Source organism: Urocitellus parryii, chromosome X (genome assembly GCF_045843805.1).
Source record: "Urocitellus parryii isolate mUroPar1 chromosome X, mUroPar1.hap1, whole genome shotgun sequence".
Classification (NCBI taxonomy): domain Eukaryota; kingdom Metazoa; phylum Chordata; class Mammalia; order Rodentia; family Sciuridae; genus Urocitellus; species Urocitellus parryii.
In genome coordinates, this window is record NC_135547.1 from 126,717,060 (window position 1) to 126,744,543 (window position 27,484).

The following is a 27,484-nucleotide window of genomic DNA, read 5'->3' on the forward strand; positions in this document are numbered from 1 at the left end:
CGGAACAGCCAGATCCCGAGAGGTGTGACCCAGAGCAGGCTCCTGGATGACCCAGAGCAGGCTCCTGGACCAAAATTCACCTGGGCAGGCAACTGTGAAAACTGCAGACCAGCAAACTCTCCCCGTGAACCAGAGCACACAGGAAATCTCCTGAGGGGAAGGCCACACACACCCACTGGGCTTCATTTACTCCAGATGGGCCCTTTCCAACCAGATCTGTGTGGGGCCTCCCTACCCCGACAGGCCGGCCGCTGTGTGGCAGGGAACACTGCACACACTGCACTTGCCGCTTTGTTTTATTTACACGTTAATTTTATCAAAGTCAAGGAATGTGCTGCTTGGATTTCTTTGGCCCCTTTACAAACAAGTCTCTTAAATGCATGCTCACGTAGCTACCACAGACCACAGCTCAGAATCTGCAAGGGGGGTGGGTTGGTGGGACACGGCCGGTGTTATGGGTTTAACTGGGTCCCCCTAATCTGCAGACCTCCAAACAGGTCCTAATTCTGCCACAGAATCCACGTAGATGTCAACAGTTAAACTAAGGTGGGATCAAGTTAGACGAGGGTGGGTCCTCATTTAACATGATACCACCCTCTTAAGCTATCAGTCCACACAGGGCTGGGGATGTGGCTCCATGGTGAGGCCCTGGGTCGAGAGAAAATAAGAGCTCTAGAAAGACACCCAGCAGGGAGAAGGCCGGGTAACCAGCAGAGATGGAGGGGAGGCGTCTACAAGGTCAAGGCCAAGGGCTGCCAGAGCCACCAGAAGCTAGAAGATGCAAGGAAGGGTCCCCCACTGAGGGGCTTTGAAGGGAGCAGACCCTGCTGCCACCTGGGTTCTGAACCTGTGGCCCACAGAACCAGGAGACAATACATTTCTAAGCTGCCCAGCTGGTCCTGCTTCGTTCCAGCAGCCCAAGGAATCCCAAACTCCACCCACACACTAGGCTTCAGCATCGCTGTTGCAGAGAATCCACAGGCAGGCCAAGGGCACTCTGGTGAGCTCTGGTCCTGTGTGGAGGGAGAGTGGACACAGAGGACGCACAGACCGAAATTATGGATTAACTCTTTCGTGATTCCACAACGTTGTCCAGAAATGAACACACACAGAAGGGGAGCACATTTGTTCACGACACGGGTAGATATAAAAACAGTGCAAATGCATGGATATCACTAGATAATTATTCTAAAAACAGGTGGTGAATGGATTTCAGATCAATAAGAGACACAAACACTATGGTTTGTGCTTGGCCCCAGGGACCATCACACCAAACCACAAACAGATCAGAGACTATCAGTAGGATGAGCTCCTTCATCCCCAGCAATTAGCCTTCTAGACGCTTTCATTAATTCCGAGGGGCTGGAGGTGGAGCTTAGCGGCAGAGCACTTGCCCAGCATATGCAAGGGCCTGGGTTCCTTCCCCAGCACTGCAAATTCATAGTAATAACAATAAATCTGAAATTACCTCCCTCAAATCCACCTGCCTCTATGCCCACCTCTCACGACGCCAGAAAAGCCAACCAACATTCCCTCTACTCCCGGACTTCTCCCGTGGACTGTTCAAGGATTCAAACCCTGGGGCTGCTCATTCTCAACTGGCTCAAGAACGGCAGCTCCGTGTGGATTGAGAAACATTTCAGTAATAATCAACAACTGAGTCCTGAGCTTGTTTTTAGATCTGGATTCTCCAGCTCCAGGTCCAAGTCAAACAGGACCAACTATTAGAAAATATAAGGTACTAAAAATCATTAAAACATTCCTGACATTTCCAAAAGGGAGAAAAGCCATTCCATCATCATTTATTAAATAACATGTTATGGTCTGAATTTTAAATGTCTCCTAAAGGCCATGTGTTACAAGGCTTGGCAACAGCCTGTGTGGTGATACTGGGGGGTGGTGGGATCTTTAAGAGGTGGAGCCAGTGGAAAGTGAGGTCAGTGGGGGGTGTGGCCTGGGGGGGGGTACTGGGACCCAGCTCCTTCCCTCAGCTCCTTCCCTCAGCTTCCCTGAGGCTACAAAGGTGAGGCGCTCCAGCTGCACCACAAGCACGGGCGCGCGCGCACACACACACACACACACACACACACACACACACACACACACAGAGCACACTTTTTTTCCAACTTCAAAGTCTCCCAGGGCATGGGAGCCCTGCATCCAGCACCAATCATAACCATCAAATTCGCTTCACACATGCTAATTCATAACCTCCATGAAAAGGCCTTCTGAGCCAGACTCTCAGAAACCTTGAGCTTGAACAGTAAGACTGAGCCACTGTCCCCAGCCCTGCACTTGATAACCACGTACAGCTGGAGCATCACTGCACTTACAGCCATGTCAGTCAATAAGACAGCACGTACATGAAAGGAAAAGGGAAACCCAGTCCCTCGGGTGGTAAGGATGCCCGGGACCTCCCAGAGACTCCGTGTTCTACCCCACACACACCCAGGGACAGCCTGGACTGCAGTTCCAAGGGTCTTGCTCACTGGGATGGCCTGCTGCTGGCCTCCTGGCTCATCCTCCCGAGTGGTGAGGGATGGCAGAGAGCCCAGAGCATGCTACAGGGAAAGGGGGCCCACACATCAGTCCCAAGTCCCATTTCTAGGGACCATGGATGGTACAATTAAACCTGGAACAATGCAGGCACTTACCATATATTAATTCTTGACCCCAGAAATAGCAACAGGAAGTGCTACAGAATTATTACAGTGTTAACAGTTCATTTTATGCAGTTTCAGTTTAATTCTGCATCTTTATGTTGGTTTACATTTCTTTCAACTGTGGACAACACCATGGAAGATTTTGATAAACAGCTTTTTTCCCCCCTTGGAAGTGCTGGGGATGGAATCATGAGCTTCTTGCATGCAAGGCAAGAGCTCTACCACTGAGCTACACCCCAGCCCTTTAGCTTTTCATAGATCTGTTTATAACATACTATAGTAAGTAAAAAAAATAGAATATTATCCACATTTATCTCATGCATTCAGAACATAACTTTTCCTTACTCATCACTCTTTAGAAACTAGACGGTTCATTGTGTGTTTTTCCCAAATCGTTGCGTATCTCCAGAAGAAGAATCTGGTTATACGAGTATTGGAGGTCAGCTGTGCGCATCCTGCCCTTGGGGAACATGTCCAGAGCTCAACACCTACCAGCATTCCTTTGCAATAAAAATCCAAGCCCAGGGGGCAAGCTTCCACCAGGAGAACCCAGCCCTCCCACCGCCCCTTCCTGAAGACTGTCAGAGACACCAGGCGTGGCCAGAGACTCCCTCCTTATATGACCCACCTGTTCTAGATGGTTCCACACAAGGACAGAGACCAGCTCCTGAAGAACAGTGGTGGTGGCAGCGGCCTGGGTGCCCCACCCCCCATCTCTGCTGTGAGCTCTGATCAGCTCATCCCAGACTCACTGGGACCTCATGGCTACCCAAGCTATCACCTGAGACCACTCAACCAGAGCATGTGCAATCAGCAATGCATGCCTGCGCCTGTTTTTCCCCTGTTCCAAGATGTCCCTTGGCCTTTTCCTCTGCATAAATCCACTCTTCCTCAAAGGGTAAGCTGTAAAGCTGATGCCGTCCTTGGGCATCCTTCATGCTCCGGGGCTTGTCTGTGTTCAGGCTGGTTCTTACCCAATCAGGCTATTTAAAAAAAGAAAGAAAAAGAAAACGCATTTCATTTATCATTGTACCTCTGCTGCTCCAGAAAAGACTCTGCCAGCGTTGGCTCAGTGACTTGAACTCAGGTATATTATTAAAATGACACCCTATCACACAGCATGGCTTTCCACAGGTCTAGACACACGGCAGCAGGCTGGCAGCATTGGCCTGGTTTGATTTTAGGTTTGTTGACAACACATATTTCCTTTGATCCAACCGGGGTCAAAAGGGCTCAATGACATGACTGAGAATGAGCACTTTTCTGTTATAAAGGTAAAATACCATTCTCTGCAGTACCTCTTCCAAGCTATCATGTTCATGCCATGCATCCCCTCCCAAATTTCTATGTTGAAACCTAACTTCTAAGGTGATGGTATTAGGATATGAGGTCTATGGGCTAGACCCCCGGGAGGTGGCTAGACCCCCGGGAGGTGGGGCCCCTACAATGGGGATCAGTGCCTTTATGAAAGGGTTCCCAGAGAGCTCTCCCTTAGTCCTCTCTCCCTTGAGGACACAGTGAGAAGGCACCGTCTATGAGAACACAGGTCTTTGCTAGACGCTGAACCTGTTTGTGCCTTGATCGGAGAGTTCCAACCCTCGGAACCACAAATGAGTTTCTGTTGTTTATAAGCTACCAATTTGTTTTGTTATAGCAGCCCAAGCAAACTTAGCCATCCGGCTATGATGCTTGGGAAAGTTAAAGTAGATTCAATGATTTTTTTTTTTTTTTTTTTTGGCAGCCAGGGGTGCTTAATCCCCAAGTCACATCCCCAGCCTTTTTTGTATTTTATTCAGAGAGAGTCTCCTTAGTTGCTTAGGGCCTTGCTAAGTTACTAAGGCTGGCTTTGAACCCAACCCATGATCCTCCTGCCTCAGCCTCCCGAGGTTCTGGGGTTATAGGTATGAGCCATTGAGCCAGGCTGATTCAATGAAGTTCTGACTTTACAAAATTTTGAGCTTACATTGAGCTTATTCAGATGTAGACCCATCGTAAATCAAAGGAATCTTCAAAGAAATACAGATAATCCACAAATATATGGTAAAAATGTTCAACCTCTCTAGTAGTTTTAGAAATATAAAAACTATACTGTTGGGGCTGGAGATGTGGCTCAGCGGTAGCGCGCTCGCCTGGCATGCGTGCGGCCCGGGTTCGATCCTCAGCACCACATACCAACAAAGATGTTGTGTCCGCCGAGAACTAAAAAAAAAAATAAATATTAAAAAAAAAAAAAAAAAAAAACTATACTGAGATTCCATCTCTACTCAGAATGGCAATTATCAAGAATATAAGCAACGATAAATGTTGCTGAGGATATGGGGCAAAGGTACACTCATACATTCTGGTGGGACTGCAAATTGGTGCAATCACTCTGGAAAACTAGGATATGGATCCACCATTTGACCCAGCTATCCCGCTCCTCAGTTTATACCTAAAGGACTTAAAAATCAGCACACTGTAGTGACACAGTTACATCAATGTTTATAGCAGCTCAATTCACAACAGGTAAGATATGGAACCAACCTAGGTGCCCTTCAACAGATGAATGGATAAAGAAAACAGGGTATATATCACAATGGAATATTACTGAGCCTTAAAGAATGAAATTATGGCATTTGAAGGTAAATGGATGGAACTGGGAGACGATCATGCTAAGTGAAATAAGCCAATCCCATAAAGCAAAGGCTAAATGTTCTCCTTGATATGTGGATGCTAACACACCAGGTGGAGTGGGGTGGATAGACATGCAATGGATTAGAGAAAGGGGAATAAATCGAAGGGAGGGGGGATGGGAATGGAAAAGACAGTGGAATGAATTAGACACTCTCCTATGTTCATATAGGAATACATTGCCAGTGAAACCCCCACATCGTGCACAAGAACGAAATCAAAGTTAAAGATGTACTCCATGTTCATATAAATATGGCAAAACACTCTACTGTCGTGTATAATTAAAAAGGATAAAGATCATTTTGTTGTAGTTGGACACAATCCCTATTTGTTTTAATACTCTTATTTTATATGGTGCTGAGGATTGAACCCAGGACCCCCCACATGCTAGGTGAGCACTTTACCGCTGAGCCACAACCCCAGCCCCAAATAAAGATCATTTTTTAAAAAGCATTAAAGGGGGGGGGTGGGCATCTTCAGTAAATGACTGAAACGCAGGACGAGGGCTGCCCGCAGGTCTCTTCTTGGGCTTGCGCTTCAGTGGAGCACCAACGTTGGGCTGCTCTACAGCTCCAGGCGGGCGGACCCCTCTGGCTTGGCTGCGCTGCATGATCTAGACATTTTCCATATGCTCTGGACATTTCACACATTTCTCTCTCTGAAAAGGCATTCTACCCGCGTCTGACTCTTGGCATTTGGCGTACATTCTGGCCGGTGGGAAGCTGGATATGTGTGTGGGATGGAAAACGGAGGGAGCTGGAGCTCACTGCTGCTCCAAATTAATATCTTTGGGAGGAAAAACACTCACAGAATTTCATAGAGGAAACGAAAGGCAATTCTACAGAGTCAGGAAGAACTTCAGTCTCAGAAGCACCCTGCTAACCTCAGGTTCAAAAACAGAGCAGAGCGGCCCGGGTGGAGCTCAGTGGTACTGCCTGGGTTTCATCCCACCACTGCAAAAAAAACAAAAACAAAAAAAAACAGAAAAAAGCATTCTGGGCTTTCTACACTAGCAGGTCCTTCCGTTTCCCAACTTTACTCCCTACTGCTCAAATTGTTCCTCCACATCTGGTCTCTCCTTCCTCTTTGACACTTATGTAGATATGTTTAAAACCTGAATCTTTTAAAAGCCACCTGCTCAGCTGGGGGCCGTAGCACACTCCTGTAAGTCCCAGCTCAAAATATTGTAAAGTCAAAACTGCATTGAATCAGCCCGGCACAAAGGCTCATACCTACAATCGGAGGAACTCAGGAGGCTGAGGCAGGAGGATCACGGGTTCAAAGCCAGCCTCAGCGAAAGCAAAGCACTAAGTAACTCAGTGAGACCCCGTCTATAAACAGAAAACAGGGCTGGGGATGGGGCTCAGTGCTCGAGTGCCCCGAGTTCAATCCCTGATATCCAAAAAATAAAAAATAAAAGCCATCTTTTTTCTGAATATGAGATCTTTTTTCTAATTTGTTTTCCCCGAGTCTTCCTGACTGATCAGTCTCTCCTCTACAGCTTTCTCCTGCCTATGTGAGAAGCAACATCAAGCAGTGAGACCTCAGTGCCATTATTTATAACCAGATACTGCAGACGTGGCTAGTGTTACGGGAGACCGGGGGTGCCGAGCTGCAGAGCCTGGTTCCAGCTCATCCTCGGTCTTCCCTATAAAGGATGGTGGGCGTTACATGCACACATGGAGTATTTCTATCTGCTCCTTCTACTTGGGTTTGGAGACACACACCTCATCTTAAGTGAGAAAACATAACTACAGGATACCTGGAGACGCATTACAGATAATGTTAACCCACGTAAATGGGGAAATGTCACCGAGTCTGAGCAAGGACAGATCCTCACGTTTACAGTTACTATCTGTTAGATTTCTAGGTCTCCTGGCCTTTAGATTGCCTTCATACAGACAGTAAGGAAAAAGAAAAACAACTTACAGCAAACACTCAGAACTTCAGGAATGACATTTCCGCACTCACTGAATGACAGTGTGGCATTTAAATGTATCACAATATGATGGTCAATTTTATTCTGCCTATTTGGAACGCACGATGTTGTTGCCAAAAATCTCAGCTATCAGGCACTCATTGTTTTGCTGCCGATGAGCTCTTTAGGTCTGCTTAAAAAGAAATCCAGCTTTAATGTCTAACCTGCGCTAGTTACTTGGAGGGTCATTTGTTGAAGCATGGCCAAGGATCCCTTTTTCTACAACTCTGAAAAGTATTTAGTAGATAAACCCTCTACGCTAAAAGACTGAAACAAGGTTAATATTTAGGCAAAGAGGTATTTATACTTCAAACACACAATAATTAGTACCCTCCTATCAGCGGGGCCGTAGCCACTAATCCATTTCCAAATGCAATCAGCGTGTGACCTGCTGATTCAACCAGATTACCGCGTAGCAAACACTCCCTATTTGAGTCCCTGGCCCACGTACCAGCTCTAGATGGCCTTGGGCAAGCAATGCAGACACATTTTTGACAGTATCTTCTTTCTCTGTCGGACAGGGCTTAGAATCACGAAGTCCCAGAGGACAGAGTCCACCATGCAGCCTTCTAGAGACCCTTCGCCAGGGGCAGTCCCACACTCCTTTGACTTCACTGAAGAAACCTCTAGACCCTGGTGCATCCATATTGGTGGCTGATTAAGTGGGGAGATGGCAAAACCCCCAAGATCCACTACCTTCAGGGATATGCTATGAAGCCGATTACTGTTGTTCCTCTTGATCTGTGGGTTTCCCAGCTTTGACGGAACCCACCAAGATCGACAATATCCGGGAAATAACTATCTCTACAGACTTTTGTCATTGTCCCCTAAGTGATATATAACAAGTATCTACACAGAATTCACCTTTTCTTGGGCTGGGGTTGTGGCTCAGCGGTAAAAGTGCTCACCTAGGTCATGCGAGGCCCTGGGTTCTATCCTCAGCACCACATATAGATAAGTTAATGGTACTGTGTCTAACTACAACTAAAAATATAAATATTAAAAAAAAATTCACATTTGCTACAACATCATCACAATGCATCACACCTGATACCATGTAATACAATGTATCATACATCTAATGCAACATAATGCACCTAATATTAGTCAGAAGATTTGAAGTGCACGGGAGGATTGCTGGAGTTGTATGAAAAGACTCTGCCATTTTATACAAGGGACTTGAGCATTTTCAGGAGGTCCTGAAACCAATCCCCTGCGGACAGAGGGCTTAAATGTAAATTGTGGCGCTTGCACATGGAGGGAAGGAGGGAGGCAGGGGAGAGAAATCCAAAAAAGATTTGGGCCTGTGCTAATAATTACAAGAGAAACAAAACAAGGGCTTGGAGTGTAGCTCAGTGGTGTGGTGCTAGTTCAGCATGCATATGACCCTGGGTTCCAACTCCATCTTGGCAAAAGTAAGCCCATTCAAGGTACTACAACCTATGGATTCCAAATAGATTTTCTAAATGGGAACAAGTAGAGATGAAAGTGGCTTAAAACCACAGTTCCACTTCTGGGCCCCCTATCTTCCCCAAACTGTATCTGATTCTAGGATTTCTCCCTAACCCTCAAGAACCTTTGATCTCACAGAAGATGAGGTAAGACTCCCCAGTGGCTAAAACTTGTTTCGTGGATTCTTTGAGAAATTGCTTAACAAAATGATTCTCGCCCTATCTGGGCAAGGAAGCCAGCAACAGAGATGGCCAGAGGGTAAGTTCCTATAAATCATATTCTTACAAAGCAACAGCATCAAACCAGGGATGGAGGAAGCCATGTCAATTTGGAAGTTTTTCATAAAAGTGATTTCTCCAAGATCAACTACTACATCTACCAACCCTAGAAAATGACTGCCCGTTTATTCTCACCAATTCCTGAGAACTTACACATTCCCTGCGCAAAAATGCGTCTACATACAATGACTTCCCTTTTAAAATAAAGATACCCAGAACTGAGAAAGTCATTACAATATTATGCACCGACATAAAAATTGTTGGAAATGTTTTCTCAGCTTGGGGTGCAGAGTTAGTAGGGAGGCAGTCAGACCCCAGCAAGACATGAAAAATTCCCTCCTGTCTCCATGGTTTTTGCTTTCTCCTTTTTTGCTCTCTCCTATTTCGTACTTATTCTCCAAGGAAACATGCCCAAGTGCTCTACAACAGAGACCGTAGAAAACGAGAGCCAATTCCTCATGACCTCATGCTGCAGGCAGCCTAGGTTTCTGATATGCAGCACAATAAGGTACCTACAGGATCCCCCCACCTGCAGGAATCCAACAAAATGCCCATCTGCCTCCCACAACATACACACTTATTTTTTTTTTTTTTTCCACTCAAGGAAAGAGGATCGGCATTGACTTCATTGCAATTATTCAATGGGAAAGCAGAGAAGCAGAAAAATCCTGCTTAGGGGCCAGTTACAAAGATGGCAAGGAATTACTCCTTCCTGGGACCCTAGATCCCTCTGGCTTCCTATCGCACCTCACGTGATCTCCTCTTACCTGTGCTCCTTCCACCACAAGCCCTCACCAGAGCCGAGCAGATGCTCGCGCCAGGCTCCGGATCTCCAGAATAACCTCCCGACTTTATAAAGTACCCGGCCTGAGAAATCTGTCACAGCAACAGGAAACAGATGAACAGACTCGGTCTGACCGAGCCAGATGGAAGCAACTCCATCAGCACCGCATGAAGGCACAAAGCTCCAAATCCCGTCTCTTCAGAAGCTGGATGTAAATAAACAATGTCCAAGAAAATTCACTTGAGGAAACATCTTTTTCATGAAGCACATGGTGTGACATGTAAGATGGAGAGACCCATGAATATGGTGGCCTCCCCTTGCTCAGTTTGGGCAACACTTAGGTACCACCATCCCACCCTGTGGGATACGGCAACCAGACTCATGCTTCGCATGGGTTCTTTTCAAGATTTCTGGATAATGGGAGGGAAAAGGGGGGCCTCTCCCAGTGAGACCGAGAGGAAGTCTAAATATCAAATGAAATGGTGCACAGCACTGATTTAAAAAATTAAATTCAGAATGCTCTTGAATAGCTCACCTCCTAAGAAACACTTAAAAACTCCAATACATTACTGATTGGTTGACCAACTGCAGTGGCGGGAATCCAATCCAGGACTTTGTGCATACTAGGATAGCACTATACCATGAAACGACATCCCTAATTCCTCAAAGGCACTTAAAAGATGTTATACTTGGAACACACAGTTGACCCTCAGTATCTGCAGGAGACTGTTCCAGGTCTCCCATGGAGACCACATTCCAAAGATTCTCAGAAGTTGCTAACTTTTAAACAGCCTAGAATTTGCATACAACCTACATACACACTTCCACCTATATACTTTCAATCATCTCCAGGTTACTTAAGATACAAGGTAAATGCTATGTAAATAGTGGTTATATTGCAATTGTGGGGGGGATAATGGCCCCCCAAAACAGTCTGTACATGTTCAGTGCAGAAACAATCCCCCGCCCCGAATATTTTGGATCTGCATTTGGTTGACTCCACAATGTGGAACCCACAGATGAGGAGCGTAACTGTACGCAGGCTTTCTTAAGGAGATGAAGAAAATGGACTTCCTAAAGGCCTTTAAAATGTTCAGAATCCAAATGCCAAACCAGTCCTTCCTCCATGATATTCTCTTCAAGTGAAATGAGGTCTCAGTCAATAGTTAGTTTGAAGATTGGCATCAGTGACGTTCTGCATTCTTTGTATAGAATTAAGAACCAACCAAAAAGTTAGGTGCTCATACAAAACCATAGAAATTACACAAAGCAATCCTTTCGTATTTGTTTTGTGATAATTTTAAGGCTTGCAAAAAGTTGCAGAATCAGCAAAGAGTTCTGTCAAACTGGTACCTGGAGTCCACTTAGGTGAATGTTCTCCATAGACACAGCAATTAGCAAGATGAAGAAATCCACACAGGGGCAGGACGATTCAGTAAATCACAGACCACCTTCAAACGTCCCCAGTTTAGATCCAAGTCATACACTCCAGCAGGAAGTGCACCAGACACAGTGTCCTTGTCAGAGTACCGCCCCAGGAGGTTGACCAGCCTTCTCTCTCATGATTTGACCTTCGACCACCTGGCCAAGGTGGGCTCTGCTGGGTTTCTTCACCCTAAGTCACAACTCCCGTCCCTCCTGTAATGAAGGCACATCATGGAGGTGATGCTCGGAGCCTAAGCTAATATTACGTCACCATTCTGAAATGTCAGATACAAACATGAACATATTGCCACAGGGGATTATTTCCACGATGAGCTCTCTTCCTACCCTTTTCCCAAGGGGAGATCTTTTAAAATGCTACTTTAAGAAAAAAAAGCAACTCCTTTGTCCGATCACGGATGCAAAGTTAAAGAAGAGCAAACACAATACTTACAATTTGTCAAGGGGTTTGTGTGTGAGAAGCCTCCAGGAAGCTCATTAGCAAAAGAACTAATTCCAATAAGAAGCCTTGGTCCAGGCAGCGATGCACCCAGAATGCAAAGGATGTTCGTAATCAACACTGGATTCGGCCGGGTTTTTATCCTGACTGTAAGCAAAAGTTCTTTTGGAACGTCTATTTCAAAATGATATTGCACTTATATGTTGATGGTGAGGTTCATTACCAGGCAACAACCAAACAGAAAAAGTGGTTCCTATAAACCCTAAACTACCCTAAAATAATAAAGCCCATTAATTTTTTGATGAGTTATTATGAGCATTGTTAAAATAAAAAATGACGAGAATTAATGAACACACACATCCTAAAACCCATCTCTCCAAGAATCAGTCTCCAACTGGGAGAAAAACAGGGCCAATCCGAGAAGACACCCCCTGGGGTGCTCTCAGTGGGTGCTATAAATGAGAAGGATCGCCCAGGGTGGCATACTCCAACAAGAAACTACAAGAAGGCACGGATCGTAAAGCTTAAAAATAGGGGCAAAACCCTAATAGAGCCACAGTATATTTAAGAAAATAGTGAGCATTTTAACAATCAACAGAGACGGACAGACGTAAGGAAACCCAAACAGCTCCAGCCTACAGTCGCTGATCCGGAAGCACAGGCAAATCAACCTCCCCTGAACCTCAGCTGCAAAGCACAGACAGCCTCTCTGGATTCCAACAGAGGCAGATGGGGTTCATTCCCCATCTCGGCGCTCACAAGCTCCCTGACCCCAAGCAACCCACACCCCCAGGATGGATTTTAGCACTTCTCAAAGAACAGCGACCATCTGTGCAATTAAACAACCCTGCTGCAGCGGAGATATTTCTGGACACCCGTAAGTCATTGACTAATGATATAGCTAAGATCACGGCTCCCATACTGGGTGGCACTGTGATCCCCAGAAACCCATGTTCAACTCTTAACCCCTGGTACCTACGAATGCGACCACGTTCGGCAACAGGGCCTTTGTAGATGTAATGAAGCCAGACTCTAGTAGGGTGGACCCTAGTCCAATGTCTGATGGCTTTGTTATTGGAAGAGATTCACAGACAAGCAAGGTAGGAGGCCACATGAGGACACAGGCAGAGGCTAGAGGGATGCGGCCACAAGCCAAGGGACACCCAGAGGTGGAAAGGGTCTCCAGTGGAGCCTGCACAAGCAGCCAATGTTGACCACACCTTAACTCTGGGCTCTGGAACTGAAAGAGAATACCTTTCTGGAGCTCTAAGGCACCCGTCTGGTGGGAATTTGTTATAGCACTTCTGGGAAACGCACGCTACAAAGTCTGGTCACAGCACTGACGACAGGCACCGATGCAGTCGTGTGAGTGTGCAGGCCTGCTCATCCAGACGTCCACGTTCAAATCTCACACGTGCCAATGTCACTCACCTTGGGGGCAAAACTCACAGGATGCCCACCGTCTCAGCCATCAAATTCAACAACGCCATCAGGTAACATTTGAAAACGTCAAAAGGGATGCAAAAGGCCCCCAATGAGCAAGGGATGGAAATGTCAGTGATGGGACACGGGATCCCGAGGCAAAAGGACGGCTCAGAAACACTAGCCCCATGGCACCCGAAACTGACACTCTGTGGCTCATGGAACTTATTATAAGCATTTCCACTGCCTTAATATTACACTAAAATATTGTTTAGCCAAAAATACAGATGGCAACAACCTGAATGTGCTTCTGGATGATGAACAAAATCCAGTTACACCTACAGTGGAATCCTATGCAGCAATCAAAAGGGGTGTGGTCTGACACATGGTAGGACAGGAAGGAACCCCAACAGCAGGCCCAATGACATGGCAGCCACAGAGGCAGAACCTGCTCCCTTGATGCGGGTCAAGGACACAGCCACTGTATATGAAGGAAGACGGGAAGGAAAGGCCTGGACTTTGGCACCTCCTCTGGCCAATTCCTCTCCGGCTTTCCAAGGTTCCACTTATTTCACAACAGCCCTGCCAGGCAGGTAGGACCTCATTAAACACTGACGCTGGTAATGAGCGGCCAGACAAAGCCCGTTGAGGGGAGAAGTGAAATGTGAGGGTGGGCTGGTCCCAGGACTCCCCCCAACTCCAGTGCAGAGTTCTTGAGGACTCGGGTCAGCATGTGCATCCATCCCGTTCTAGTAGACCCAGCCAAGGGATACAGAAGTCAGCTCTCCGTTACTGTGACAAATCCCCGAGATAGCCAACTTACAAAGACAAAAGGTTTGCTTTGGCTCCTAGTTTTGGAGGCCTCTGTCCATGACCAGGTGGCCCCATGACGTGAGGCAGCACGTCCTGGCGGGCGGCTCTGATGCAGCAAAGCCACTGACCTCACAGCCAGGGTGACAGGAAGAGGAAGGGGTGGAAACTCCAACGCCCCCATCAAGGGCTTTGATGAAGAACATCCATAAATCTTAGGGCCTCAGAGTCCAGGGTTTGTGCTGGGAGCTGCTGATAATGGACCCTGCGCCCACGACAGACCCAGACTTCTGACCGGCAGAAGGGAAGCGGGTACTCTGCAAACCCCAGAGTTTGGGCACAGGGAGCTGTTCTAATCTTTTCAGGAAGAAAGGGAACATCTCCAAATCCCAGTGCCCAGCTGCCAGGCTGCATCTCCAGCAGCCCCACCACCAAGCAAGGTCAACCCTGCATCCTTCCCTCCTTCGGCACCCAGGCCAAACCCCCCGCCCCCGTTTTCTCTCTCCCTGTTTAACTTCCTCTAAAAATACTCAACTGCATTGTAATTGCAAAGGCAGTCACGTGGAAAGAGAGATTTTCAAAATCATAGTCCACAGAGCCAGGCACAATGGTGCACCCCTGTAATCCCAGTGCCATGGGAAGCCGAGGCAGGAGGATTGCCAAATTCAAGGCCAGCAGGGCAACTTGGTGAGACCGTCTCAAAAAATAAGAGGAGCTGGGAATATAGCTCAGTGGGAAAGCACCCCTGGGTTTCATCCTCATTAGAGACAGACAGAGACAGAGAGACAGACACACGCAACCAATTAAAGGGGCCAGAACAGAAGCATTAGATACTGTCTGGTTGGCTGGGAGCCCAACTACCACACCCTACACCCTGGCCCTAATTGTACCAGCTAACCCTGTTAACAGTGTCTCTAAAATTAAGAGAATATTGAGTCTGACTGGGCAGATGGGGCTAATTAGGTGTCCTCTTCAAGAGGATAAATTTTAAGCGAAGGATTGGAAGAAAGACGACGACGTACAGGGAAGAACTCCAGAGACAAATGGTAGGTGTGGTGGTGCCATCAGGACAGAGAATCACAAGGACAGGGAAAAGCCCACTCTGCAATACCAAGAGCAACGGACAGTGTGCACTTTAGAGTTCAGACACAACACTCATCAGATCCATTAGACCAGGGCGAGCAAATTATGCCCGGGAGGCAAAAATCTGCCCAGACTGGTCGCCTGCACACATGGAGCTGGAGAGAACAAAGCCCTGCCATGCTTTTATCTAGTATTTATGGCTGCCCTCCCCCTAACACCACAGAGCTGAGCTACTGTGACAGAGACCTTAAGGTCCACAAAGCCAAAACACGACAGGGACTCTGCCTTCTACAGAAGAAGCCTGCTGCCTTCTGTGCCAGACAGCTTCATCACATGATTCAGAGGGAAACAAGAAAGCTGGGAGATTTCTCTAATGACACACATACACAGAAGAGGGAGAGTGGGAGAGGAGGAGAGAGAAAGGGAAGGGAGAAGGAGAACAAATTGGCTCATACAGGCAGAGAGAAAATGCAAACACACACTGAAAAATGTCTCTCTCCTCTGCTACCAACCTCCTCCTATAAGGACTAGGGAGGTCCAAATCTTAGGATTTCCTTCCAGTCATGCTCTACCAACATCCACCTGTACCACATGCCTCCTCCTGGTTCATGTGCAACTTGTGATCATGTATCCTCCTATGGGAATACATCATGAGACTTGAATTGGAAGAAACCACAGAGTACCGAGCTTCGAAGACGCACACAGCACTTCTCTTTGGCATATTCAATTTGTCAGCATCACTACTCTTAAATCTGGGGGCCATTACAAATTACAAGAGGGGTCACCTGACACAAGCATTTTGATACCATATAATTGATATGATAAACAACGGGACTACCAGGAGGGTACCATATACAGTGTGGACACGTTAAAAAATGGATAACTCATCTCAGAAAAGAGATGGCGAGAGATTTCATCAAAATATTCAGAACATGCATTTTAATTCTTATGTTCAGTTTTGTCTTTTCAGACTGTGGTTGACCATGTGTAATGACACTGCAGAAACAAAACCATGGATAATGGAGAGCTACTGTATGAGGCATCTTGTTTTTATCCATGCAAGCATGTCATGTGGGTTCAGCTCACTGGTACAGCGCTTGCCTAGTGTACACAAGGCCTCGAGTTCAATCCTCAGCAGCCCCAAAGGTGGAGGGAGTGCGAGATCAGTATCCTCATCAGCCCATCCCGATTTGAATGGGTTACCTGGGTGGTGACTGCAGGCAGGTGGGTTAGAAGGAGGTGGGGGGTGGGCCTTCCAAGGATGCATCTTCCGTGGGGCCCCTTCCCCTCCCATTTCTCTGCTTCTTGGCTGTCAGGAGCGAGCAGCTTTCTTCTGCTGAGCCCTCTGCCAAGATGTGCTGCCCCATCTTAGGCCGAGAGCAATGGGGTTGGCCATCTATGGACCGAGACCTCTGAAATCATGAGCTCCAGATAAACTTTCCTGCTCCAAGTTGTTCTTGTGGGGAGTTTTAGTCACAGCAATGAAAAAGCCAGCTAAGACAGAAATTGGTACCGAGAAGTGGGGCTGTCGCTCTGACTCACATGAACATGTGGTTTACAAGTCTTTAAATGTGGTTGGCGGGAGAAATTTTGAAAGGTGTAGAGATGCCAACGGGAAAAGCCTTAGGATGCTGTAGGCGGAGGTTAAGGAGGGAATGTGGTGGACCTCAGAAGACCAGAATGTCCACAGGAAAGCAGAGTGTGCTCAAAAGATCCGAGGGAAACGAGGACTCCATCGTGAACTGGACTAGAGGCCACGGTGTTATATTCTGGCAGAGAACATGGCTACATTCTGCCCATGTCCCGAGACACTGAGAGGCTGAATTTCAAGGTGATGGAGTAATCACCTGGCAGAGGACATTTCAAGGTAGCTTTGCATTCAGTCAGCAGCAGGGATATTACTGGAAGCTATCAGCCAGGTTCACTGTGGTAAGAAAGCAGAGTTAAGATTTAAAAAAAAAAAAAAAACTTGCATACTAACTTTAAAAGAGTCCGTGTAAACCAGGGGACAAGGAAGTTGTACTTGAAGGGATTATGTCTCCTAAAGAGATGCCAAGTACTGTGCACATAGAAAATGGGAAGGATGGTTGAGGATATCACAAAGACTCGCAAGACCATACCCACTACAGGTTCGAGGATGTAGCAGGGGAATCCCTTTGAGATTTGGGAGCACCTGGCTTGCCCAGGTGGGCCCAGGAAGTTGTTGCATCATGCTGAAACAACTTAGCGCTGACCATGTGAGCACGAAGAGGCCGCTGCCCAAGACTCCAGGGGGCCAGCTAGCAGATGACCTTGGTATCATCCGTGTCTGGTTCTGAAAACACAGAATGGTCAGGTGAAGGGTCATGGAGGCTTCCACCAAGATTTTAAAGGAAGGCCTGGGGGGCCAGCCTAAGAATAGCAGGGCCACGGCCCCTGGGAGCTGACCTGGAGAGAGTGATGTGTGAAGGGGAAGCAAAAGCCAGAATGAAGAGCTCAGGAACCAAGCGCTGCCAGCAACATGGACAGTCTGCCAAGAGCAGCTGTTGGCTGCAGAGAAAGCCAGGCTCCAGGAGAGCCCGCGGGCACTGCAGCCGGCAAGGCCAAGCGGGCAGGGCCGCCCAAGCCCTTTGGAGAACACATCTCAGGGCCATGGGTCCAAAATGCTGCACGTGGAGTTACAGAAGGAGTTGGGATCCGTCTGCTCCTCTGGCTTTCAGTCCTGCTCCGTCCCTTCTCTCTCCATGCCCCTGATCCTCCTATTTGGGATGGAAATGTTTAGTCTTTATTTATCATGGCATGTAGGATGAATGTCACTTGCTTTCGACTTTTATAAAAGTTCACAGGCAAGAGTTTGCCTTGAGTCTCAGAGAAGACGTTGGGCTTGGACTGGACTTTGGGACAATTGAACTCTTAAGACCATGAGACTCTGAAGTGGACTGACTGCATTTTGCCCTGTGAGATCCACATGAGGTTCTGGCAGCCAGGGTGGAAAGTTAGGGTTTGGATATGGGGTGTCCCCCCGTAGCCCCCGTCAATTCAGGAATATTAATACAGAGGGAAAATGATAAGATTAAAAGAACTGTAACCTAAGTAGTCCATTCGGGCTTGAGCAAACACGCTGGGTGGTGACTGCAGGCAGGTGGGCATGGCTGGAGAAGGTCCCTAGGGCCATGCCCAGGAAGGGTGCATGTGCCCTGCAGCCCCTTCTCTGCTTCCCCAAGACGTCTATGGACCGAGACCTCCAGAACTGTGAGCCCCCAATGAACTTCCTCCTCCAAGTTGTTCTTGTCCAGTGTTTTGGTCACAGTGACAGGAGCGCCTATATGACAGGAAGCAGGCGGCGGCAGTCTGTGCCTTGGTGGTGTTGGTTTGGTATTTATGACCACCTCTGAACCTCCAGATAAACCAGATGCAGCACATGCCAAATGCTTAGCACTGGTTCACACTGCGTTCTCTTTAATCCTTACAAGTTCCACGAGGCCATTCATTGAGCCCCCCCAAGAAGAGATGCGAGGCTCCTGCATCATCTTAATCAGTTTCCACAAGCATTGCCCTTCCCAACAGCCTTGCATTCTCTTCATATTTATCGTCACACTTTTCTTTATATGCCACAAACTGTCTTAATAAATCATTAGCATCTTAAGAGAACCCCATGACCAAAAGATAGCCATCTGTTTTCCCTTCCCTCACACACTCCCACAGCCCTAGGATGAGATTCACAGTCATTGATCGCCGGCGGAAGCAGTGACTAGGCCTCATGTGGTAAGAGACAGAATGGGACCTCCCGGGGGAACAGAGACATCGTACATGACACTAATTCTAATCTACATTATTCAGTGGGTCCTTAATCCAATGGCAGGGTCTTCCTGAGACAGGTGGGAGAGCTGGCAGGGGTGGTGGGGGAATGAGAAGACAGGGGCGGAAGATGGAGGGATTCAGCCCCAAGCCAAGGGATGCTGAGTGCCCACAGATGGAGAGAGACATGGAAGAGACTGGCCCTTCTGAGCCTCCAGGACCCAGGCCTGCTGACCCCCTGGAATTGAGGGCATCAGTGTCTGCCGTTACAAGCCACCCTGTCTGTGGCTACCGTCATGATCCTAGAGAACAGGATAATAGAATCACTAGATATTTCTAAACAATCCTTCTACATGGTAGTTCCAGTGGCTGGGGAGCCCGAGGCAGAAGGATCCCAAGTTCAAAGGCAGCCTCAGCAACTCTGCGAGGCACTAAGCAACTCAGTGAGACCCTGTCTGTAAATACAAAAAAGGGCTGGGGTTGTGGCTCAAGTGGGTAAATGCCCCGGGTTAATCCCAGTAGGCCCCCCACCAAATCCTTCTGTATTAGAGATGCTACCTGAAATGTTTGTGAAATGTAGTGCTATTTGAGACTGTTTTTTTTTCCCTCAAATAGAATAAAGGAACACACACACACACACACACACACACACACGGACAGCAATTAACAGAAGATTTTGATACTCTGCTTCAGCCACTATAGCCGTATGTGGAATAGACAGAAGTATTCTATATACTTTTGAACCTTTTGACTATTTCCATATTAACCCCAGGGGAGTATGTCAGAAACCAGAAAACATCCCCCTTGAAGCCATGCAATTAACTTTAATCGTGGGAAACCTGCAACACCGAAGGCAATCGGGTGCCCTCCCCGGCCCCTGCTCTGCAAAACAGTCTCCTCCTTGCAAAGACTGATGTTTCTGGTTTCATTTCTTTAGTAAAAGTCTGGGCCCGATTTTCACAATTCCTTCTCGGGGACCATGCTGCTCCAGTGTCACCTAGATGGCACCAGAAAGAAGGTGGGCATCCTTGAGTCAGCATCCTCCAGCTTGGCGGGGCCGAGTCGGGCTGGGCTGGGCAGGTCTCTCAGGAACCCACCACTCATCCCACATGCCCGAGGCTTCTCTGACCTGACCCTCACTTCTCCAGTGTGCTCTCAGCACGTGAGTGGCCGCACATCAGGCCAGGGCAGGATCCTGGCAAGCCTGAGGCCGACCTGTGGAGGCACTTGGGACCTGTGGAGGCCCTCACCACGTGGTGGGGCCTTGTCCTGTAGCATCCCAGAGACTCCGCGTGCTGGATGTCAGAAACGGTCCCCAGGGGTGACAATCAAAATGTACCTCTAGACATGGCCTCGTTCCCCCTGGGGAGCATGATCCCCATTTGCAAGAATCAGAGTCCTGGAAATTCCTTCTAGGTGAGCCCAAACACTGCTATACTCTTATCTGGGATGAATAGAAAGTAGAGCCAAACTCCCACTTCAACAACTGTGAATCTTCTAATCCACAGAGCCCCAGGAGGGGGGGGAAGTATAGATAGGCAGCATGCAAGTTTAATCGGGCTCACTCAGAAGGCCTTTGGGGAAGGTAAAATAAATGAATAATTATGGCATCGGGCCACCTGTGAAAGGAGCCTTCAAAGTCTTAGTTCAGTTGTGTGCAATTTCTAGAAACAGCCACAGAAGTTGCCATTGCTTTTTCATGGTCTTTGATTCTTCAACAGCAATGATGACCAACACGAACAGTAACAGAGGCTTACGGACAGAGAGGACGGTTCGCACACAAAGGCTGCCACAGCACCGCTCACAAACCATTAGAAGCACCCCTGAGCTCACCGTGTGTTTAACAGTTGCATTCCCAGACTGCCGCAAAGGCTGGAGATTATTCCAGATCCGCTTGCTGCATGTCTAAGTGCATGCAGAGTCGTAAATCAGCACGAACCCCCCCCCCCCAAAAAAAAACAAACCATTTGACCCATCTCCTTCCCTTCAACACTTGAGTGCTGCCACCCGCCACCTTGAACAAAGCCTCAGTAGATACCTGGGGCTTCCGGGAGAACCTGGAGAACCAGGAATCCCCCAGTGCAGAGGGTTAAAGCCCCCCATCCTACCAAATTTAAAATTGGGGCTTGAAATGATGCCTTTGAGGCGGCTCCAGCAGGGGCCATGGGGACACATGTCCCAGGTCACTGCACCTCCCTAAGGAAGCTGTTGGAGCTAGGCTCTGTTACAAGCTGTTTCAGTTCTCTTCTGAGGGCACCCCAGGATCCTCACAGTTGCAAACACAAGGGGGGAAAAAAATCCCTGCCACCCCAAGCAACATCCTAATGCCCACCGGGTTTGTGCTTCAAGGAATTTCACATTCTACAAGATCCAAGTCCCCTGGGGGCTGCAGGTTTGCCGAAGAGCTTATTTTTGCACATTATTTCAGTTTAACTCTTGAACAACTGTCTCGTTTGTTCCCTTGCCGACACATCGATCCTCCTTCAATTCATGTTATGGGCAAAACTGGGTAACCGACAGCCACGGACGAGAAGCACCGTGGGTTTCTTTGATGGCCATCATCAGTATCACCCGTTTGGCCAGCCGCCCCAGCTTCTTTAAGATAATCGATGCGACGATGACATACAGCATCTCAGAAAGAAGGAGCGTTCAATGCCATCCTGCCAGGCATGGAGTCCTCCCTGCCAGAGGCGTCTGCGCGTCCTGCCACAGGCGACCCAATCTGAGCTCGGGCACAGGGAGACGCTCGTTTGATGGTGCCATCAGCTCTGCCTCTCCCTGTGCCCTCTGCCTGCTCGACTTGGCCCAGGCGTGCTGGGTTTCCATCGATCCATTAAAGAGAAGCACGAGGGACGGGTGCTGGGTCACCGACTCGTACCAAGCACCAACATCTTATACTTGATACAAACGAACAGCGAGGACGACGACACAGCTGAGAAGCCACACGGTGGGAGGGGCCCGGCTTCCTGCCCACACCTGGGTACTACCAGGCCCAGTGCCTGCTTGGAGTGTAGACCCATGGACAGGTCCCCACCCCTCACTGACGGAACTGGGTCTGCAGGGTGTCACAGGATGCCTTAGGACCTGGCCAGTCCCATCAACAGGAAGCAGAGTTCCTTAACCACAGGACATTGGGGGTTTGCACTGGAGGATACTGAGGAGCACCCCCAGCCCCACCCACCAGAGGCCAAGAGCACCCTGCTACCTAGTTTGGATCTGGACCAGGTGCTGAAGGCTGGGTCCTGAGGGTGGCAATAGCGGGAGGTGGAAGAAGTTGGATCACAGGGGGCATGTGCTTAAAGCAGAATTGGGGTCCCGGCCCCTCCTCTTAATCACGCAGCTTCCCAGTCACTATGAGATGGGCAGCTGGTTCCAAAACAGGCTCCCTGTCATAAGATGCTGCCTATGGATTTGGACCAAGTGGCCATGAAATGAAAACATGAGTCAAAGTCAACCTTCTCTCTTAGTAAGTTGATTACCTCAGGTATTATGTTACAGTCAAAGAAGTCTGACTAATACACACTTCACCCATCATGCCACCCCAAACAGCTCCAGACACTGTCCCAAGTTTCCCTGGCACGTGAAAGGGATTCAAAAAGTACCCCTTCTGAGAACCACTCTCCTAAAGTGATTGGATACCACCCCCAACACCCACAAAAATAAGGCCCCAGGTAAACACAGCTCTTGTACTTGCTTGCTCAGTGTGGAGCTCTCCCCCATGAGGAGAGCCATGGGCCACGTTGTAAGTTAACTAAAATTTGAAATTCATCTCCTCAATCATACTAGCCACATTTCAAAGGCTCCCGAGTCCCCTGCAGCTGCTAGAATGGATGGCATGGATACACAGCAGTTCGGGGCTCACAGTGAGCTCTTGGAGGTGTGGCACTGCAACACCAGGAAACTGCTTCGTCTTCCATCATGGCTGCAAACTTCTGTAGGACCTCAGGAAAAGACGGCTGGGGGCAGATCTAAGTCAACACCATGATCACTTAGGGAAAAGGAGCAGGGCTTTTGTTTGCATGTGTGTTTTCCAAAGAACCGTTTTCTTCAAATTAACTCTTCAGTAGTGGACAAGTATATAATTTAAAGAGCCATCTTTTAAAAAGAAAAAGGGATTTACCCCCAATTTATATGCAGTTAATGAAAAAGTATGAGCCTGGGAAATACTGAGATCCGTCTAAAATAACCACCCACGCAGAGCAGTGGGACCCATGTAGACAACCTGCTTGATCTCATCATGTGACTCCAACTCTCGGGGTGGATGAGATTCCGGCTGCTCTCCTGGAGGACCCAGGTCCACCCGGAAGCCTGTGCCCAGTTGTGGCTGCATTCATTCGCAAAGCGCTGAACCAAAACATGCAGACGTGAGCCATGGCTCGATTCCCCCAGGACACAGGCCATGGTCACATGCAGCTCCTCATTCCCACCCCCCTCATGACCTTCCAAAAGCCAAGAGTCTTCTGAACCAACTCAGGACCTGCTGAACACCAAGCGCTCCAAGGTCATGTTTACAGGTGTACAAGGTGGAAGGGGAAAAGACCGGATCATTGAAAAGTGTCGTTATCTCAAGATCCTTGTCTTTAAAAAAAACAATGCTATAAAAAAATAGAGATGAAAGCATACTTATTTTTATAGCCTGCTGCTTCAGTCAGGTCCTTTGGTTGGAGCAGGGGAAAAGCTGACAAGAACAATCAGAGGAGGCAATGTTTCTTTGGGGCTCATGGTGTCCGAGGTCCAGTCCATGGTGGCCGACTCCATGGCTCTGGCCCAAGGGGAGGCAAAACAAGATGGCGGCAGGGCCTGGAGGAGGAGAGCAGCTCAGGACAGGGCACCAGGGGGCAGAGAGAGCTCTGCTCACCAGGGACAGGACAGAGACCCCCAAGGCACAGCCCAGGGACCCCCTCCTCCAGCCACACCCCACCTGCCTACAGTCACCTCCCAGTTAGTCCACATCAGGGGATTAATGCACTAACTAGGTTACAACCGTCATCACCTAACCATTTCACCTCTGAAGTTTTCTTGTAATGCCCTCCACATGAGCTTTTGAGGGACACCTCCTACCTAAACCATAATACCAACACTTCATTGGATCATGCCGACGGCAGTTTATTTTATTTATAACACCAATGAAGAACAGCGTAAAAATTGATGGAACTGTACTCGATATTGGGATTCTCTATGCCAGGTTCATATAATACACTGTGATCATATACATTCACTGTGGTTAAACCCATCTTTTTGAAAGTATTCTGTCCCCTTTTAAAGGGGACATAGGTTCACACTGACAAACTTTCTCAGATTGGCTTCTCCACAAAATACAAAATTCAGTCATCTTCTAAAAAGGGACAGCTTAAGGGCTTCCCAGTAGCATGATGATATTCCTGTGACCAGAATCTAGACTTCACCTTGCCCTGCCCAACTACAACAGTGCACAGGTAACCTGCTCTGAACCACCAGTTTCGGTGATGGAAGGTGGCCAAGAGTATGTTATTAGTTATGAAAAAACTCATGTTCAGCTGGTCCTGGTGGCATCAGGGTGCCACCACCGGCCTCACCCAAACACACCCAAACTCGGACTTGAATGTTCACAGCGGCATTATTCACAACAGCCACAAGCTAGAAACAACCCGAACATCCACCAATGGATGAAGGTCTCTCCATCAGGTAAAACGTGGTCTCTCCACACAACGGGACAGTATTTACCTGGGAAAGGGAGCCAAGTGCTGACACGTGCTGACACCATTATCCCGAAAATGGTCCGGCACAGGTAACACGAAGTGCGTGGTTTTTATCAGTATGATAGGAAGTGTCCAGGATAAGCAAACGGATGAGCAGCAGAAAAGAGACTGGTGGTTGTGTGGGAGACGGAGGCAGTCCCTGGGGGGTGACTGCCCATCAGTATGGGGTCTCCTTCTGGGGTATTGAAGATGTTCTGAAATTAGATGGTGGGGACGGCTGCACTCCTCTGTGCACACACCAAAACCCTGAATGACACCCGAGTGAGATTTGGGGGAAAACAAGGCTCAGTGGGTGCATCTGGGGAAGGTGAATTTCATCCAATGAAGCCGTGGCTCTGACTATAATGGCTACCCCACATGGCCCTGGGCACCAAGGGCAAATGCTCCTTGCTGCTCTGTGGCACAGAGTACAACGAGGTCGCCCCGGTGAGGAGAAGCGGGGTGGCGGGGGAGGGCGCCAGGTGCCCTGCAGGCTCCCAGGAGGCTCAGAAGGCCACATCGGCACGGCTTCCTTCTTGCTGGCAAACTCCGGGCACGGTGGGTACTGATGGATCACACACTCACCCGTTTTCTGACAATCTCCCCCAGCCAAGGCCCGAGACACAATCAACCACATGAACTGGAGATTCTGTGGTCCCCTTGGGCATCCTGGGCAGACGGCGGGGCAGAAAATCCACACGGGTTCTCTTTAGGGGCTTCAAGTGCATCCATTTACTGCCATCTCCCAATCCCCCATGGCCCACCACACCCCCCACCTTCTGCATGCAACCTGTTCCTTCCCGGGAACCCACGGTGCCCACGTGGTCAGCTGCAGGCTGAGTTTACCAAGATGCCCGCAGGGTGGATGCCCCCCTTTCCGGGGCCTCCCCAGCCCTGGCTGCCACCAGGTTGGGAGACTGGAGGAAAACGAGGCCCAGCCTGCAGAGACCAGACAGAACCGAGAACTCGCTCCCGTCACCGGGCTTTGAAAGCCAGCATCGGAGACACGGACGACCCCGCGCCGATCCCGCAGGTTCCTCCGATGCTCACGTGGGAGGAGGGCACCCCTTTCCTCCCAGGGAGGCTGGGTGGATTCTGCTGCAGAACCAAACCAGAGCAAGCACAGGGCGAGAAATCCACCCTCGGCACGCTGATGGATCCTGTGGCCAATTAGGTCACGGCAGCCCTCGCCAGCCGGGGCCCAGAATCTCTTTATTCATAGTGCAACAGCCCGCCGCAGCTGCAGGGCCGAGAGCTTTCCAGAGCTAGAAATCCATCTGTGCCCTGCTCAGCCCAACTGCATGCAAGATTAATATTCCGCCTCCTTCACCGACAAAGACAGATAGCCACAGAGCGCGGGAGGACGCCGCTCCGTGTCAACAGACACCCAGCACAGGAGCCGGCCCGGTGACCTGCAGCTCAAGTTGGGTGCTTGGAAGAAATAAGGATTTTACAAACCAAACACCATGTGGTCCCATCAAAACGGGAAAGAGAAGGAACACACACAGACGCGCACCCCTTAAAATGGATGTAAAAATTCTGAAAGGTTCGTCAATACCAGGCCCTTCAACCCTGTCAAATGCAGAGCTTCTAAGGGGTTAGCCTTTAAGGGGGAAAACTCAAAGCAGCCCGTCACACTATTAATTTTAAAAGAAACTGTACATTCAAATGGGAATCCTACTTAAAGGCTCATCAGCGATGTGAATGAATGCCTCACAGGTGAAGATTTCTTCTCCGGCTCACCCGAGAAACCAGCAGCCATAGACAACAGCTCCTGCAACTGGCTTCTAATGATCCCAGACAGCTCCATGCTTGGGCCATACACATTTTCCAACCCCAACCAAGAACCAAATCCAATCTGTGCAGGGTCAGCCCTAGCCTAAGATCCAGTCCCCGCACCCAGAAGGCAGGTATCAGCTGCCAAACAAATGAACAGATGACCCGAGATTAATTCTGCTGTCCTACTTTGCACCAAAATAGCAAGGAAATCCACTCTGATTATCCCTTGTAAATAAAGTTATAAACCAATCTGAGCCGAAAGATCCCCATGGCCGGTAAACAGCAGCTCCTTTGGCACCGAGTGTTGCGAGAACACATGGGGAACCACGTCGGAGCCAAATATAGAGCGGTGATTTCTGCAGACGATGTTTAAGTGACAGACACCACATTCCAGGATCATCAAGAACCCTTTCATAGAAAGAAAAGACTTCATCAGGCTGATTGCAGAGCGTCTCCAAAGTTTATACACACAGAGGGGAAGTTTATGCTTCTGCAGGAAAGTAAAGTTAGAAGGGATGGAAAAAACAAAGTCCTTTCCAGAATGGAGAGAGGGCAGGTGGGAGTGGGACTCTTATGTCCTCATTCTAGAGGTCCTGGCTAACGGCTCAGGCGGGGAGAGGACCAGATCCATGGTGGAAAGCAGGCTGGCACATACGGCACTTCCACCATAGCTTTTACTTACTTCTTGTACTCTTCTTGGAAACTTAGGATCTCTCTCAGGACAGCACTTTCTATGACAGAGAAAGTACATGAAAAAGTGTAAGAGAAAAGCTCTGGAATTTTCTGTGTGGCGGGATGATTCGACTACCCACCGCCCGGAATCACTTTCTACATCTGAAGAGTAGTCACAGCGCGGATCGACTTTGAAATAACCCGACTGAACAAAATGGGCAGTCAACCTAAACAGACCTTCTCCAAAGACGACATAGAACAGCCAACAAGCCCGTGAGAAAACGTTCAATATCATCTGCTCATCAGGGGAGATGCACATCAAAACCACAGAGTGATCTCACCTCACCCGAGTACGTCCGTGATCAAGAAGATTAAAGGTGACAAGCTTGCAGGGAGTGGAGAAAGGGGAACCTCTGCACACCATTGCTGGAAATGGACAGTAGGAAGCCCTCGCGGTAACCAGGACGCAGAGGCAGGAGGATTGCGAATTCCCAGACAGCCTCAGCAACTGTGAGGT

At 48.6% G+C, this 27,484-nt stretch overlaps 1 protein-coding gene across 3 annotated transcripts in view; it reads right to left on the reverse strand.

The window, feature by feature from the left end:
• The window catches only part of Tbl1x (transducin beta like 1 X-linked), a 178,234-nt gene that overhangs the window by 71,709 nt on the left and 79,041 nt on the right, over positions 1-27,484 (reverse strand). Inside the window, exon 1 of one of the 3 annotated variants that reach the window (XM_026414575.2) lies at positions 27,314-27,368. The exons of 1 other annotated variant lie outside the window; for it this stretch is intronic. The gene's annotated coding sequence lies outside the window, so the exon portion shown is untranslated. Of the gene's footprint in view, positions 1-26,977; positions 26,998-27,313; positions 27,369-27,484 lie in introns of those variants that run through there. One more of the 3 variants, XM_026414576.2, reaches the window with a different exon arrangement.